Here is a 16962-nt window from a genome sequence, read left to right on the forward strand (position 1 = left end):
ATTGTTATCAAGCACGACACAACAACTATTATATGGGGCAGCGACTTTAATGTTGCACTCAACCCCATGCTGGATAGGTCAACTAATGTGGTGAGGGCACTGACGAAAACGGCAGTAACTCTGAACCAACTCCTTCCGCAGTTGTCACTGATAGACGCTTGACGGATGTTGCACCCGGATTATAGGCAATATACATATTACTCATCCGTGCATGACAGTGAATCGCGTATAGACTACTGGTTTATATCCTCGGACATCTCGAGCACTCTGCAGCTCTGCACGATCCTCCCCCGCACGCTGTCTGATTACTCCCTGGTCTTACTGAGCCTCGCGTTCCAGTATGTTCGCAGATCGGCGAGAAGGTGGAGAAATCCAGGGGGATTGCTGGGAGATACAAACGTGGCCGAGGCACTACATGAGGAGATAACCAACTTCTTTGTAGACAACCTGGGGACGGTAGATCGGGTATCCACGGTGTGGGAAACATTCAAGGTTTGGGTTAGAGGGATCCTTATGTCCAAATCAACTGGACTCTTGAAGGGGTGTGACGGGAACCTGAGGTGGTGGAGCGGGAACTGAAGGAAATGGAAGAGGTATATAGCCGCACTCATGATAGGGACACCCTCGCTGAAATTCACAAACCCCTTAGGAACTTCGACAATTTAGCCACGAGGGAGGTACGATACATCGTGGCCCCCATATGGGTGCGCCACTACGGAGAGGGGAATAAGGGGGGAAAGATGCTGGCCAACTTGATCAGGAATTAAACAAATAACACCCCGATAGCCGCCATTCAAACAGCTCCAAATGTAATGGTCACAAGCGACAAGGGCATTAATGATGAATTTGTTGAATTCTACAAAGCACTATATGCGAATAGAGACCGGAAAAACCCCACTGAGATAAAAGAATACTTGGCCTCATTGGGTCTTCCGACGCTCCCAGACAAAAATAAATTGGCTTTGGAGCTGCCTCTCACGATAGAAGAAATCGCTGAGGCGATCAGAGATCTCACGTCGGGTAAAGCCCCGGGTTCGGATGGGCTGGGGGCTGAATTCTATAAGGAGTTCCATGAGGAACTAGCCCCTATTCTACTCAGAACGTGGGAGGAGGCCCTCGAACAGCGTATATTGCCCCCGACAATGAGGGAAGCTATCATTAAAGTGCTTCCAAGCCCAGATGCCCACCCCAGGACATGTCCTCTTACAGACCCATCTCGATTATAAATACCGAGGCAAACATTTTTGAGAAGGTCATGGACAATCATATGCTACCCATAGTTCCCGCACTGGTCCACCCGGACCAAAACGGGTTTATTCCCCAGAGGTCTACCGCGTTAAACCTCCGCAGGCTGTTTGGGATCATGGCACAAATTGATCCGGGCAGACAGACGGTCGCTGTCTCCCTCGACGCCGAGAAGGCATTTCACTCGGTCTCATGGGAGTACCTCTTCTCGGTGTTGGAGGTGTTCGGGGTGGGACCCAATTCTATTGGATATGTCCGTCTACTCTATACAAGACCCGGGGCTAGAGTCTGTACAAACAGAACCATGTCCGACATGTTCGAACTGGGGAGGGGCACCAGACAGGGGTGCCCGTTCTCACCAATTCTATTTGCCCTAACGATAGAGCCCATGGCACAAAAAGATTTTTCCAACCACCACTTGCACTAAATGCCCGGAAATAATGGATGGCCTTAAATGGTCGGAGGGATATATTAGATATTTAGGCGTGCTGGTCTCCAGGAGCAGACAATCTTTGTTTACTGACAACTACGAAGGGGCACTACAGTCAATTAATGTGAAACTAGTAATATGGAGACACCTCCCCATCTCATTGCATGGCAGGATAGCAGTACTAAAAATGACCGTCCTCCCTAAGCTACTGTATCTGTTGGTGAATATCCCGATATGGCCAGGAGGGAATTCTTCTCCAGGCTGCGATCAATGGTGACCAGATTTCTTTGGAACAGGAAGACTGCTAGAATGGGGTAGGAGAAAATGGTGGAACCATACAGCTCCGGAGGCATAGCTGCCCCAGACTTTGAACTGTATTATCTGGTTGCACAAGCGCAATTTGCGAGATATTGGTATGAGAAGGTAGAAGATGCACTTCACGCATGGATAGAAACACACACAGTTGCACCCTCTGATGTAAGATCAATTATTTTTGGCCCACGGCACAGAGACATGTGTGAATATGATCCGGCGAGCTGCACTGTCCGGGCTTGGGGGGCAATATGTCGGAGACTTAAAATTGAAAAACCTTATAACCCGCAAATTCCCTTGTGGAATTTTACCGGCATTCCTCCAATGTTTGATACAGACATGCAGGAAGAATGGGACCCTAACGGGGAAATGGTGGTGGGGGACATGTTCATAGAGGGGAAATTCGTAAGCTTAACAGATATTTTAAGAGCCTTGGGGAGAGGACCGCTTCGGACACTCCAGTATTACCGAATGAGATCAGCATTCCAGGCTAGATGGCCCCTCTTTCCTGATGAGCCACTTTCACACCCATGTTTACAACTGATCACAACTCAAGGGGGTCTGGCAGTCTCCAAATTATATGCAGCAGTGCAGGCCCACACCCCCACGATCAACAATGTCAAAGAGAAATGGGAAACAGATTTGCAGATGACCATACCTGATGAGAAATGGGTGAAGTACTGTTCACTCACTAAAAAAAGTTTTGCTCAATGCAGGACTACGCCAGATACAATTTAAAATTCTAAATAGATTACACTATACGCCGGCCACAGTAGCGAGGTTTTTACTGGACTCCTCGAGCAAATGCCCTAAATGCGGCACCCCACAAGCAGGGTCCTTCCACATGTATTGGGACTGCCCTGAGCTGCAGCGGTTCTGGGGGAGAGTGGCTGAATTGCTGGCGGAAATCACACAAATATCCCCATTCCTGTTTCCACAAAAATATCTGTTTGGCGATATAGGGAAGTGCTCTGAGAGGACTAGAAGACTCTTTAATGTTTCATGCGCAGTTGCTAAAAAATGTATCCTCCAGGCTTGGAAAAGCCCTACACCTCCAAGCATGAACACCTTTCTACGAGAATTGACATACGTAAATGAGAATGAGGAACAATATGTACTGATCCAGTCGAGAATGAGCCGACCGAAGGACAGCTGGGGCCCGTTCAGGACATACTTATGTGAACTGCCGTCGGACAATGAAAATTCTATGTGAATATGTACCACCTGTGAAAATGCAAAATGTGCCACTGTATGATATTCTTGTGTTGTTGGAGTGAGTCATGTGCCTGCCACGACCTTAATAAAAAGATGTTTTAAAAAAAAAAGAAAAATGGCAAGCAGTTGTTTTTCCCCATTCAGTTACATGAGGGCGAGGAGCAGGTGCTCACCAGCGTATGCCTGAATAAGTGAAGTAGCTTCATCAGGGAAGAATTATTCTGGAAACTCCCAAAAGATCAGATTATTAAGAATTTAGTATCCCGTGGGATATGTAAGAGGATTCAATTCAGCACTACAGCTAAGTTAACGCCTAGTCTAGAATACTGAATGAAAACCCTTATTGATATATCTTTAGGTCCAGTTCATGCGTTCTGGATGACTACCCCTATATAACACCCCTCTCTTGGAATCCCCCTGACCCCACTGAGCCAAGAAGTAGTTCTGTTTTGCAAGTTTAAAAGGTTTATTTGATAATTTAAAATATATATATATCACACTTTATAATAAGTTAATAATTGAATAGCACACTTAATCTGATATGATAAAGATTAATAACGGAGAATATGGCACTAGCACCTTCTTATAATCACTAATGAGTTGACATGAAATGGATAAGGTAGCACAGTGGTAAATAGGAACAAAAGTATAATGTGGTAGAGAATGCTTTATGTAAGCTCAGGTGGATGCAATATTCAATGAATGAAATGCAGTATAGAAAACAACTTGATATGATTTCAGCAAAACAATGTAATCACTTTTCTCTGGCAATCCCCTCCCCCCTTTTATGCAATGCAAGGAAATGGAAGGAAAACACACAGTTCTCAGAAATGCAATCAAATGTGATTCAGTTCACCCCAGCAAGCTTAGACTACAGAAGTTTGAAAACACAGGCCCAAATTGCTTTGATATGTGCTGGCAATGAATTGAAAAGTATGCTAAAATACTTTTAATTCCCTTTCAGAGGTTCAGGGTGATTGGTATCTAGTTAATATTAGTCCAGGCTCACACTAGCAATGAGGCAGGGATAGTTAGCAGGTTAAACGAATTTCTGGCAAATGGAAGGCAAGCAGCAGCAGTTTTACATGTGAAGAAATTTGCAAATCGCGGTAAAATTCGCGGATGCGCCGAGCGCTATTACAGAGGAACCACAAGGACTATCTCTATCGTTTTGGGGTCCTAGGAAAGCCTAGGATCTCAGCTTCAAAATGAAAGTTACTCTAGCACAAACGGTTGCGGAGATATGAACGATTGAATAAAGGTCGTTTTTCAGATTTGAAATTTTAAACGCACATTTTTTCAGCTTTAAAAATGATGGCAGGATAACACAATTGCTAAGCTGCCGTTCTACTTAGGTTAAAATGGATTGAATTATATTATTTTAACTAAGAGATGGGTTCTACACAGTTTTGCTATGTACTCACACTATATTCTTGAGTGAAATGGGCCTCGCCATGGATCTGGTCAGGGTTTTAAACTGAACTCTGGTCTGGTCTGGTCTGGCCTCTGCACTTCACAGTGATCTGGGTCAGCTCTCTCTGCTGGTCTGGGTCTCTCTGGGTACAGCACTGCTTTCTCTCTGGTTCTGCTAACAGGTCAGCTCTACTCTGCTTCTGGTCTGGCCTGATGGATTTGAAGTCTCTATGTTGCTCTCTGAAGGTTTGATGGAGGTAAGTATGGATTTTTCCGGCAGAGCGCGTTGCAGCAAATGGAATTGAAGGTCCCTATCTGTCCTGTCTGTCTGCTTTTATGTGTTTAGAATGTGGGTGTGTTCTAGCATCACTGACCCTACCTCTCTCTCAGCTTCTAATTGGTCAAACTTCCATTTATCATTTGATTGGGGAATGAACTGTGAGTCAGAGGGATGTCATTTTACAGCCTGCAGAAAGTCCACTCCTCCTGTCAACTTACACACAAATCTAGATTTGAAACAAATACATGTTTGCAGAGGTACATATTGTTTTAAAATCATATGCACCCATCATGCATTACAGGAGGTATCCCCTGTTCAAACTCTGCTCTTCCTGGGAGCTTGCATTCAGAAATGGCACATATTTCACTTTTTAACTGATTTTGCAATTTCTGACATTGACCCAACTTTACATACATGTGCGCAGGGAGTACGGACATTCACTGATGAAGTTTCAGATTTTTAACATGCATACATTTAGAGTTATCCCCACTTTTCCGCTAAAACCCCCCTGAACACGCCACCGGGTCGAAAAACCTCTTAAAATGTGGGCAGAAAAATCACAAGAATTATGGTATCATTTATAACATTTTCACATGTCCGCTCTATGAGTTATTCATCTTTTTAAAGTTATGTTCTGGCTCCAAAGGGGTGTGGTTTACCCTCAGCACAAGATTGAATTTCTGGTTTTTCCAGTTCTGCCAAGCCAGCTTGCTCTCACAGGCAGTGCCCCTCCCCTTTCCTCAGGAGGAAGCCACTTTTTACGACCATTTACGACTCCTGCCAATAAAACCTTTGCCTGAGCCAGGACAGGGCTTTGTTCACTTTCCTGCAGAGCACAGGTAATTCAATTATCAGATAGATGGCATATCCTTAGTGTGAGCAGCAAAAGGGCAGCTAGGCCTGGGAACACAGCTGTGACTCAAGTTTCACTCCTGATGGGGGTAGTTGCCAGGCAAATTGGAATCTCTTTAAGCTGTCATTTCTGTTCCCCAGTTTCTGCATTCAAATAAAACTAAACATTTTCACATATGCAGCTAGAATGCTGATTCTAAGTTTAAAACTATGACATTTAAACAGTTACAAAGGCATGTGACACCAAACATAGGTCACTCATTTAATCTAAACATTTTCGATTTTAGTGTCTTTAAATCCAGTGCAACTTAAACTGCTGACTCCATAGCTCAGCCAGTTTTGTTATAAGCATTGTTCTGGGCTCTTCATTTCCCAGATTTTGTAGGCACACAAAACTCCATTCTACCAAATGTCTGCTGGTGTTCAGTGAATATTTTGCACATATTGCAATGTTTGAAATAGGCACTTTGGCTTGCCTTCAGAGAAACACAGGGTTGTTTTAAACTGCCGGCTTTTGGATAGTGGTGAGTACTGGTACTGCACCCATTTTTGAGATTTAAGAAATGAATTCCCAACAGTTATGGGTTTGCTTTTGGCAATCAGCATTGCCATTCCCAATGGTTTCAGACTACTGTGTGGGTAGTCCAATGGTGGTTTTAGGCAGTGTCCTTCTGTGCCCATAACATCGGCAAAATGGGTGACAGCCTATTCTTCATGCATTTCCCTGTGCATTTTCTGGGAAGCTCTGGCCATCATGATGTTTTCCATGTCAGTACTGCACAGTTTTGAGGTAGGGCTCGGATGCATGGGTAAATACATCCCACAAGCCCCCCTCTTGCGATGTCCATTCTATTTCACGAATGGGACTCGCAAGACCTGGGATGTTTCCTCATCTTCTTCCAATAAATGGCACAGTTCAGCATCTTTTCCTCCATCCGGTCGGATCGATCGGTTCTCCTCGCCAGTCCTGATGGGAGTATTGGGCGGTCCACTGGGCCCATTGGATCTTCGTTCCCGGTCTCCGGATCGTCCTCCTTGGCCAGTCTCAAGGTCTTCTTTCTCCTAGGACGACAAAGGAAGAGCGGCAATACCTACTCATAGACGTTTTTCCACCACTGTTGAGATGGTGGGACAGCATATGCATTTCATCATGACGAAACATTACATTCTTATTTTAAAAAAAAACAGTATAACTAAGAGACAGTTTCATGCAAATCACAATATTTTAGAGACTAGATGTGGTATGTTTTATGATTGGAACAGAATTAGTCTGAGACAGTACCCGCTAGGATTCCAGAGGATTCCTCCAGTTGTTGCAGAGCGTGCCTGGGATGGCAACACTTCAACTGGTTTATGTGGACCCACTTGTCTTCTCCCTCTGCCGAACCGCCTTTGGGGATGCGGATCTTGTAGGCCACAGGGGAGATCTTATCGACGATCTCAAAGGGTCCCTTCCATGTAGGCAAAAATTTGCGCTGCTTGGCCTGGTTCCTTTGGAAGTTGTATAGATAGACCCGGTCCCCCACCTGATATTCCTTCCTGGAAGTTTTCAGGTCATAATGGGTCTTCATGCTATCAGCTGATCTTTCTAGATTCCGCTGAGCATAAGCAAAAGCATGTTGAAGGTGTTTCCTTAAATTCTCCACATACTCATGAGTTGTGGAGGCATTTATCAGTGTCTGCTCTTGGGTCCTGTAGAGCAAATGCTGAGGAAGCACCATCTTGCGTCCAGTCATCAACTCAAATGGTGACATTTTGGTTGCAGATGAAGGGGTAGATCTGATGGCCATTAGGACCAGAGGTAATCGGATATCCCAACTTGGCCCAGAATCTGCCACAAACTTCTTTAATATGCTCACAATTGTCCGGTTATATCTCTCTACTGCCCCAGAAGAAGCTGGCCGATAAGCAATATGCAACTTCCTTTTGACCCCCAGTATCTCCCACATCTTTGTCATTACTTCACTGGTGAAGTGGCTACCTCTGTCTGACTCAATCCTTTGAGGTAGACCAAAACGGGAAAAGATGTGGTTAATCATCAAGGCAGCTGCAGTTTCTGCCTTGCAATTTGGGGCTGGGAGACATTCCACCCACTTGGTAAACAAGCATGTAACAGTCAACATGTACTTATTCCCCCTAGCCGAGCGAATCACAGGGCCTACAAAGTCGATTTGTAAATCTGACCATGGCAGTGTCATCCCCCGCTTTTGTAAAGGCGCCCGGTGTGTGAGGGATGTCGGCTGAAATTGTGCACACACAAGACAACCCTTCAAATATTGGTTGAGGTCCTGGCCCATGTGTGGCCAGTATGCAACCTCTCTTAAGATTTCCAATGTTGTGTGAAACCCCCTATGACCGGCGGTGGCCGCATCATGGGCGTGACTTAACATCAGGCTTCGGAATGAGGTAGGAACCACCCACTGATCGTGGCCAGCTTTGGATTTCCTTACCAGCAAACCGTCTTGAATCCGGAACATTTTTGGACATTTCATCAACACTCTTAGGTCCTCTTTCCCAATGTAATCGGTATCCGTCAGGGGAAAGTTCTCAGGGTCCTCAAGGTGCTGGTAAAATTTACCAATTATTGGATCCCCCTTCTGAGCAGTAATCAAATCAGCATCAGGGGTCTCCTTACTCCATTGTGCAATTGAGAGGTCGTTGTGAGCATTTGTCTGGGACCTAGTGATAGCGGTGACCTGGATTTCCCCCAACAGGGACTCAATCTCAATTAGATCCCCTTGGATGGCCCCGGTTTTGGCCAGCTGATCAGCTAAGTCATTTCCAGTTTTGTCTGGTCCCTCTACTTTGGAATGACCCTTGATCTTCTTCCAATAGATGGTCATCCCATTCGAGGTGACCAGATCATCAATGTTTTGGATCAACTTCCCATGTTTCAAGGGTTTGTTGTTAGCACATAACATGCCTCTGGTTTTCCAATTAACCAGGTGCTCCACGAACCCGTTCCGTACATAATCCGAATCTGTGATTATGACGAGTTCGTGGAGTTGATGCTGGACAGCAGTGAGGATGGCTTGATGCACAGCCATCAATTCTGCCACCTGACTACTTCGGGGACCAATTTTGTATCCAGCGGAGGGTTCTGGGGACTCATTCACCCATGCATTCCCTACGCCGGCCACCAGTTCTTTCTCCCCGTCGTTGTCAACATGGTAAGAGCATCCATCCACATACACAGTGGGCATTCCCTCACACTTGTCTTCTTCAAAGACTTTGTGTGGGGAATTAAGGTATGCCTCCATGTTGTCCTTGATTTTCAGACTTTCGTCCTCGAGACAGTTTTCTCTGGCACAATCATGCAAGTCAGCCAGACCTTGCGCGAGGGGACTCTTCTTGTTTTGGCCATATCTGACCTCCACAGGAAAGCCTTGCATTGACAGAATCCAGGAAGTAATTTGGGAATTACTCACATTTCCGGCCCGGATTCTGTCACTTTGGAGATATTGCAGAGGCTGGTGTGGAGTCTCCACTATGATGTGTTCCCCCTGGATAAACGGGCGGTAATTCTTCAATGCCCACACCGTTGCCAGGAGTGCCTTCTCACAATCGTTGAATTTTTCCTCCACAGAGGATAAAGTTTTGCTCGCATAGGAGATTACTTTATTGACCTTGCCATGCTTTTGGTATAATACTGCCGTCAAGCACGTATCAGAGAACCCCGTCTCCAGGAAGAACTCCTTGTTTCTGACAGGGTAAGCTAGGCAAGGCGCTTGTGAGAGGCTTCTTTTGAGTTGTTTTACCGCCTCGGCTTGTTCTGGACCCCATTCCCACTTGACCCCCCCCCTTCAGGAGATGAATCAGGGGTCTGGTGATCTCTGCGTAGCCCTCAATGAACTTTCTGCTGTAATTAGTCAGTCCAAGGAGGCTCCTTAGTTCCCGCAGAGTTGTGGGGTCTTTCAGTTTCTGAAGTGCTTCCACTTTCTTTTCCTGGGGACAGAGACCCTGAGGAGTAATCTCATGCCCCAAGAAATTAACACGGGTTCTACACCACTGTGCTTTCTGAAAGGAAAGTTTTGCTCCGGCGGCCCTCAACTGTGTCAGAACATAACGGATCTCCGCTATGTGTTCCTCCACAGATGAACTTTTGATGAGGACATCATCTACATAAGCCAGGTTACCCCTCGCACCCAGGTCGGGCATGGCCTTATGTAGGAAAATGTTGAATTCATTGCCGGGGTTGAGGTATCCGAAGGGAGTCCGGGTCCATGTGTACTGCTGGCCCCCAAAGGTAAAAGCCAGCTTGTATTGGTCCTCCCTACTGACAGGCACGGTCCAGTATCCATTGGTCAGGTCTATTGCAGTGAATACCTGTGACCCCTGAATCTGGGCCAGACCTTGGTCAATGTAGGGCAGAGGCCATCGGGAAGTATGGACCCGTTTGTTGAGCTCCCTAAGGTCGGTGCAGAGTCTCCACTGGCCGTTTGGCTTCAATATTCCCAGCACCGGATTATTGAAGGTGCTGTGGACTGGACGGATTATTCCCCGGGACTCAAGGTTCTTAATTATTTCAGTAAGGGACTCCATTGATGCGAGAGGCAAGCGATATTGCTTCACAAACACAGGAGTCATGCCAGGGTCCGTGGGGATTGTTGTTGTGTGGATGTCAGTGCGACCACAGTCATATGAGTCTACCGCAAAGAGATCTTGGAAATCCAAGAAAACTTGTTTCAACTTTTGCTTTTGTTCCAGAGTCACACAGGCATCAGGTTGACTCTCTCTTCCACCATCTGCCTGAAGCCTGCCTGAAGCCTGGAAAGACTTCTGGTTTGGCTATCTCTGCGGCCTCCTCCAGCTGGGTGGAGAAGTCCCTGGTCAGAGTGCTGATTTGGACCGGAGGCTTCAGGTGGGCAAGGCAGCCTTCATGAACCTGGAAAATCACCTCATCCCTTCTGAAGTCACAAGTCACATCTTCCTTACCATAGGGGCAGGAAGTGTACACCAGGAAGTTCCCCCCATGCCGGGTAAAGATCCTGTCTGTTGTTGTATTGTCATCACTGTCACTGTCAAAACAGTCCTTGGGGATTGGTCCTAACAGTTCATTTACTAAGTTGATGGAAAAATGTCGGTCATCGACCGCCATTCCAATAATGGTGCCTGCGGCTAGAGTATTACTCTTTAAGTCGCTGTTATCCACCTCTATTGGAATGGTGTCATGTTCTATGTTGACTAATGGAGTTGGGTTTACCCCCAACCCTTGCTGTTGGAGAGAAGCATTTAGATGTATGTAAGCATCAGGGTTTTTCAACTCTTGTCCCCTTTTAACTTTCACTTCCAGGGAGAATTGTCGGGTCCTTTCTGGGATGGTGACTTCCTCTTTAACCTGAATTTCAACTGCATACGGTAGCAATTGAGCTGACCTAAATGCTTTTTCTGGATCATCAAAGCCCATGGGATTATCCGCTAATCGGGACCAAGCTTTGAAGTTTATTAGGTCCAAACTAATGGCAAAGCGATTGAGAATGTCACTGCCTAAGTAAAAGGCGGCAGGGACGTCTCGCACGACCCAACAATTGTGGACTATGCTCTTGTTGCCAATGGAGATTTTGAGCATACACCTGCTTGGCAGGAGATGTTTGGAATTAGGTGCTTCCAGGTCCATTTCCCATTTGTCTATCAGTTTGAAGGTGGGAATGGCTGGATCTTTTGGGAGTTGGCGAAACATGGCTTCGCTGATGAAGCTCTTACCGTTGTTCACACACACTCGAGCGAGAACAGAGTCCTTCCCATCATTTAACTGAACAGGGATGAACAACTGCTCTCCAATTTGCTGAATATCAGCCAGACTCTGAGCTGATTTCACAACTTTCTGGACTATAGGAGTGGGAGTTTCTGATTGTGGATTAGTATAGAATCTCAGAGTGTTTCCTTCCAGCGTGGAGTACCACTTTAGACTGGAAGGAAGGTTGATTTTCAGAAATAGAGAGGACCCTCCACCACCAGTCTCTTGTCCTCCTGCTATTACTGTCACGTCTGGAATTTGGCTATTCTGGAAGTGAAATTCTACTTGGTCAGATTTTTGTTCAACCATGTGGCAGGTGCCGTTTAAACTAACATGGTTGACACTCTGTTTTAATTTTATTGGTCGGCTAGTCTGGGTCCAGAGGACCTTGTTTACGCAGTCTATTAGGGGTGACAACCTTCTCAGGAGGTCATTCCCTAGTAAACAAGGGGTGCCCTCTGGGGTCACGACTATGACCGGGTGCTTCAACTTATGTCGCCCAATTTTTATGTCCAAATCTGCGGTCCCCTCAACGGGAATTTCCTTCCCGTCAAAGTTCTGCAGTTGTCCAGGAAGAGAGGTGAGAGGAATTTGGTAATTCTCTCCCCTTCCTGCATTCAGTTCATCAAAGGCCCTTCTGGACAGAAGGGTAGCTTGAGATCCAGTGTCCACCAGTGCCGAGATTGTACCCTGCCCCTGTACTTGTACCGGGGCATAATATCTTCCCTCCTTCTCCTCAAGGGGGCACAGATAATGCACATTTTTGGAGAACTGGTGGGCTAACTTTCTGGTTTTGGACATCGCTAGCGAAGAGATTTGGGCAGAATTCTGTGGAGAGTCTTGGGAATCTGAAAGAAAAAGTTGGCAACTGGAGATCAGAGCCATTGTGGGTTCCCCTGGTTCCGGTTCTGGGCCGCCCCCCCCCTTTTTGGAGGCAGTCCCCAGGATGGGTTTGAACCAGGGGATTTTCTTGCTGTTGGTTCTGGGATGAGATGGTGGGCGGCGGTAGCTCAGTCTCCACATCTCCCCAGTCTGGATTTGCATCCCTAGGGACCCATTTTTCTTTGGGAGGAGTTCCCCCCTCTCTGAAGGAGAAGATCCTTTCCCCAGGATCCTCTGAGGATCCCTCTCCCTCAAATTGGAAGATCTGTACCTCCTCCTCAAACTGAGTCTGTTTGGGTCTTTTGTTTCTCCTACCCCCCCTCTGCTCCTTAGGAGGCAGACTTTCAGGGGCAAGAGATTTTGTTTCCGGTTCCTGGGTTTCCAGGGGCTGTTTACAAGTGAGGAAGGAAGCTTCCTCCAAGGCTTTACACCCCCCTTCCCTTTGTGCCTCCTCCCTGGGAACCGGTGAGTTATCGGGGTGCTGCCCCCGTCATTGTTCTGGAGCACCAGGTCCAGAGTTGGGTGCGTTCTGCGCCGGCATGCCGATCTGAGGGTTCTGCTGAGCCCTCAGTATGTGACCCAGATCCCGCGCCATGTTTTGAACCTGGCGCTCTAACTGGGAAACCCGCTCAGGCTGATACGGGGCCCTGTTTTCTCCCCTGGGCTGATCCCGGGAAGGGTAGCTGTCCCTCCTCTGGTAATACCCCGGGTTGGGAAGATTTGGGTACCCCTCCACCCTTGGCCTCCCCTCTCCCGGATTCAGTGGTCTGGGCTCAGGGAATTGGGGAAAGAAGGATGGATGGTTTTGGGGCTGGAAGTCGGGTGGATATCTGGGGAAAAAGTTCTGCCCAGGGTTTGGTAAATTTCTGCCCTCCTGTGGTAAGTTTGGAGGGAAGTTCCCTGGGTTAGGTGCTTGTCTGGATCCCCCCCCTTGGGCTGGAGGAGTCCACACATAACCCAGGATGGGTCGATTTCCCTTGTAACGGGGACTTACATAATCAGGAGAGCGAGGGACCCCATTTGTGGGGCTGCCTCCTTGGCTCCCTGTCTGTGACTGACCCGAGGACCTCCTGGGCCTAGCATTATTAGGTGCAGGCAGGTTTTTAGGCCCCCCCATCTCCAAATCCAAAACGGGGGTGACCTTTACCTCTGCCACCTTGGCAGCAGCAGGGGTGCTGTTGGCTTTGGGGTTTTTCTGGGCATTACTTTTGCTATCTACCGGTTTCTGCACCTCATAGATCCGGGTAGCCTGTTCAATGACCCAGTCTAAAGATCTTTTCTCGTGAAAATCCCTCACGAGCTGGGTCATGATATATTTGGGCAAGGCATGGAAAAACGTATTAATAAATTCCCTGCTATCCGTGCGCACCCTTCTTGTGGTCTGTGCAAAAGCACGCTTTAACTCCTGCACAAATTCTTGTGGGGCCTGATCCTCCCCACATTGCAAATTGTAGGCTGCCTTGCGAGCCTCTTGAGGATTTCTGTGAACAGAAAAATGTTTCAAGATGGCCGCCTTATAGGTGGACCATCTTAAATGATTTTGGTCCTCCAGCCCCGCAAAGAAACTGGAGTATTCCGGGGAGAAGGTCCACTTTACATATTGAATACAGCTTTGGCTGTCCTTCAAATGGAAAGTCTCCATCATTTGTTCAAACAACTCTAAGTGCTCCCAAACAGAATACTTAGCGTTCTTATGGTAAGGCGTGATGACGCTCCTGATCGCCTTAATCTGCTTTAAGGGGTCCTTAAGCAAGGCCCTTTTTGCCTTATTGGCCTTTTTGGTTCGGGTAACCCTTGTCCATTCTTCCTCGGACTCAGAGGCACTGCTCCCAGAGGTTCCCGTCTGTTCTTTCAGGTTTTCCCGGATTCTGCGAGCCTGGGAATGGCTGGCAGAATGTGGGGACCTGGTCTCCTGTGTCCTGCGCAGTTCAGAGGAGTCTTCAGATTCCTCCTTGCTGCCAGGATTTGATGGGTACCCCCTCCACTGACCTAACTGGGCAGAGGTTTTCAGGATGCCCTTAATGGACCTACTCTCCTGGGGTTCCCCATTGAACTGTACTGTACTTGGGTGCCCATACCCGGATGCCCACCCCTCCATTCCTGAGTGGTACTGGCCTATGAGCCCCATACTCTTAGCTGGATAGTAATCTGCCATCCCTGTGGCCCTGTGCTCATGTGCGGGTGGTGACTCTACCACCCCCATGTGTCCAGGGGACATGGGGGTGGTAGAGTCCAGGGACTGGGGAAGATGAAGGCCCCTGGTGTTAGGGCTCCTGCGGTTATGGTCAGGAGTCTCTCTTTCCCAGCGGACCTCATCTCTATCCGCCCCTGCTCCCTGTTGCAATGCAAGAGCCTGCATTTGTGCTTTCAGTTCCTCTGTTAAGGCCTTACTCGACTCTATCAGTCTCTCCTGCATCGCTACCTGTTGTTGGAGCCTATCATTGTGTTTGCAGAGGGCCTCATTTTCCCTCTGTGCTTCCTGGGTGGTCCTGGAGAACTGGGCCAGTCTTTGCTGCAGGAGGGTTACCTCCTGAGCTGTGTCCCTATTGGCCTGCTCCTTTCTTGCTAGAGCATCCTCCACCCTCCTGGTGTGCTCTAGCAAGTTCTGGTGTTCTTTTTGGAGGTCACCCAGTCCCTGGTGGGCCAGGTGATTTTCTTCCATTTTTCTTTTTAAATGGCAGACTTCCTGGCCTAAGGTATCCCTTTCCTGACTAAGAGCCTGCATCTGTGCCGCCAGGTCGTCCCTTTGCCTTTGGAAGGCACCAGCATTCTGGCGCTCCTGATCAAACTCTGCCTGGGTATCCAGGTCTTTCAGAATTAGTTTGTTGCTCTCCGCCTTCACTCTATCTAGGTGGCCTTGCAGGGTGACTACCTGCTCAGCACATACCCTGTTGAAGTCCAGTTGTTGCTCCAGCTTTTTCTGGTTTTGCAGTAGGGAGTCCAAACCTTCTTGGTATTCCTTCTGCAAGGCCAGAAATCTGAAATCCTGTTCTGACTTTTCCTTTTGCAGCACATCCATATCCTCCTTTATTTTAGTGATGTACAGTCTGCTGTCATTTTCTGACTCCTGGCTCCTCTGCAGCCTCTGCTCAGAAGAGACCAGGTCAGATTGGACCTTCTCTAACACCATCTGTTGCCTATTTGCCAGATTTTGGCTTTCAGCACATCTATCCTGCATGTCTCCCATATATAGGTACAGGTATGCTGCTATCCTGGCAATCTTATTGTGTTCCTCTTTGGCTTTAGGAGCCATATATAGTTCACTCAGGGCCACATGTAAGGGACCCTGATCTCTATATATATCTGACCCTGTTTCAGTGACCTGTCGCGTGATGGCCTGCAACCAGGCATCCTGGCCCTGTTCGGTCCATTCACCTCTCACAAATAGCTTATGCAAGAGGTGCTCTCTGGCTATTTTCATGTCTACTAAGGTCGTCATTCTAGAGATTGGTCTCTGTCCTGATTTACAGAAGTTTGTATTTTATTTTTGCAGAACAGAACTTTTCTTGGAGTGTCCCTTTTGAGGAATGCTTCACAGCGTAATGCAGCGTGGTGATCCGACCGGATGTATGTATCCCGTCAGTTAGCACACTGTATTAAGCTGCACAAGTGGTAAATCTAACCCAACGTCTCGGCTCGAGCCCCCAATTTGTAAGAGGATTCAATTCAGCACTACAGCTAAGTTAACGCCTAGTCTAGAATACTGAATGAAAACCCTTATTGATATATCTTTAGGTCCAGTTCATGCGTTCTGGATGACTACCCCTATATAACACCCCTCTCTTGGAATCCCCCTGACCCCACTGAGCCAAGAAGTAGTTCTGTTTTGCAAGTTTAAAAGGTTTATTTGATAATTTAAAATATATATATATCACACTTTATAATAAGTTAATAATTGAATAGCACACTTAATCTGATATGATAAAGATTAATAACGGAGAATCTGGCACTAGCACCTTCTTATAATCACTAATGAGTTGACATGAAATGGATAAGGTAGCACAGTGGTAAATAGGAACAAAAGTATAATGTGGTAGAGAATGCTTTATGTAAGCTCAGGTGGATGCAATATTCAATGAATGAAATGCAGTATAGAAAACAACTTGATATGATTTCAGCAAAACAATGTAATCACTTTTCTCTGGCAATCCCCTCCCCCCTTTTATGCAATGCAAGGAAATGGAAGGAAAACACACAGTTCTCAGAAATGCAATCAAATGTGATTCAGTTCACCCCAGCAAGCTTAGACTACAGAAGTTTGAAAACACAGGCCCAAATTGCTTTGATATGTGCTGGCAATGAATTGAAAAGTATGCTAAAATACTTTTAATTCCCTTTCAGAGGTTCAGGGTGATTGGTATCTAGTTAATATTAGTCCAGGCTCACACTAGCAATGAGGCAGGGATAGTTAGCAGGTTAAACGAATTTCTGGCAAATGGAAGGCAAGCAGCAGCAGTTTTACATGTGAAGAAATTTGCAAATCGCGGTAAAATTCGCGGATGCGCCGAGCGCTATTACAGAGGAACCACAAGGACTATCTCTATCGTTTTGGGGTCCTAGGAAAGCCTAGGATCTCAGCTTCAAAATGAAAGTTAC

This window comes from Ambystoma mexicanum, chromosome 5p (assembly GCF_040938575.1).
Source record: "Ambystoma mexicanum isolate Mex_15411 chromosome 5p, UKY_AmexF1_1, whole genome shotgun sequence".
NCBI lineage: Eukaryota > Metazoa > Chordata > Amphibia > Caudata > Ambystomatidae > Ambystoma > Ambystoma mexicanum.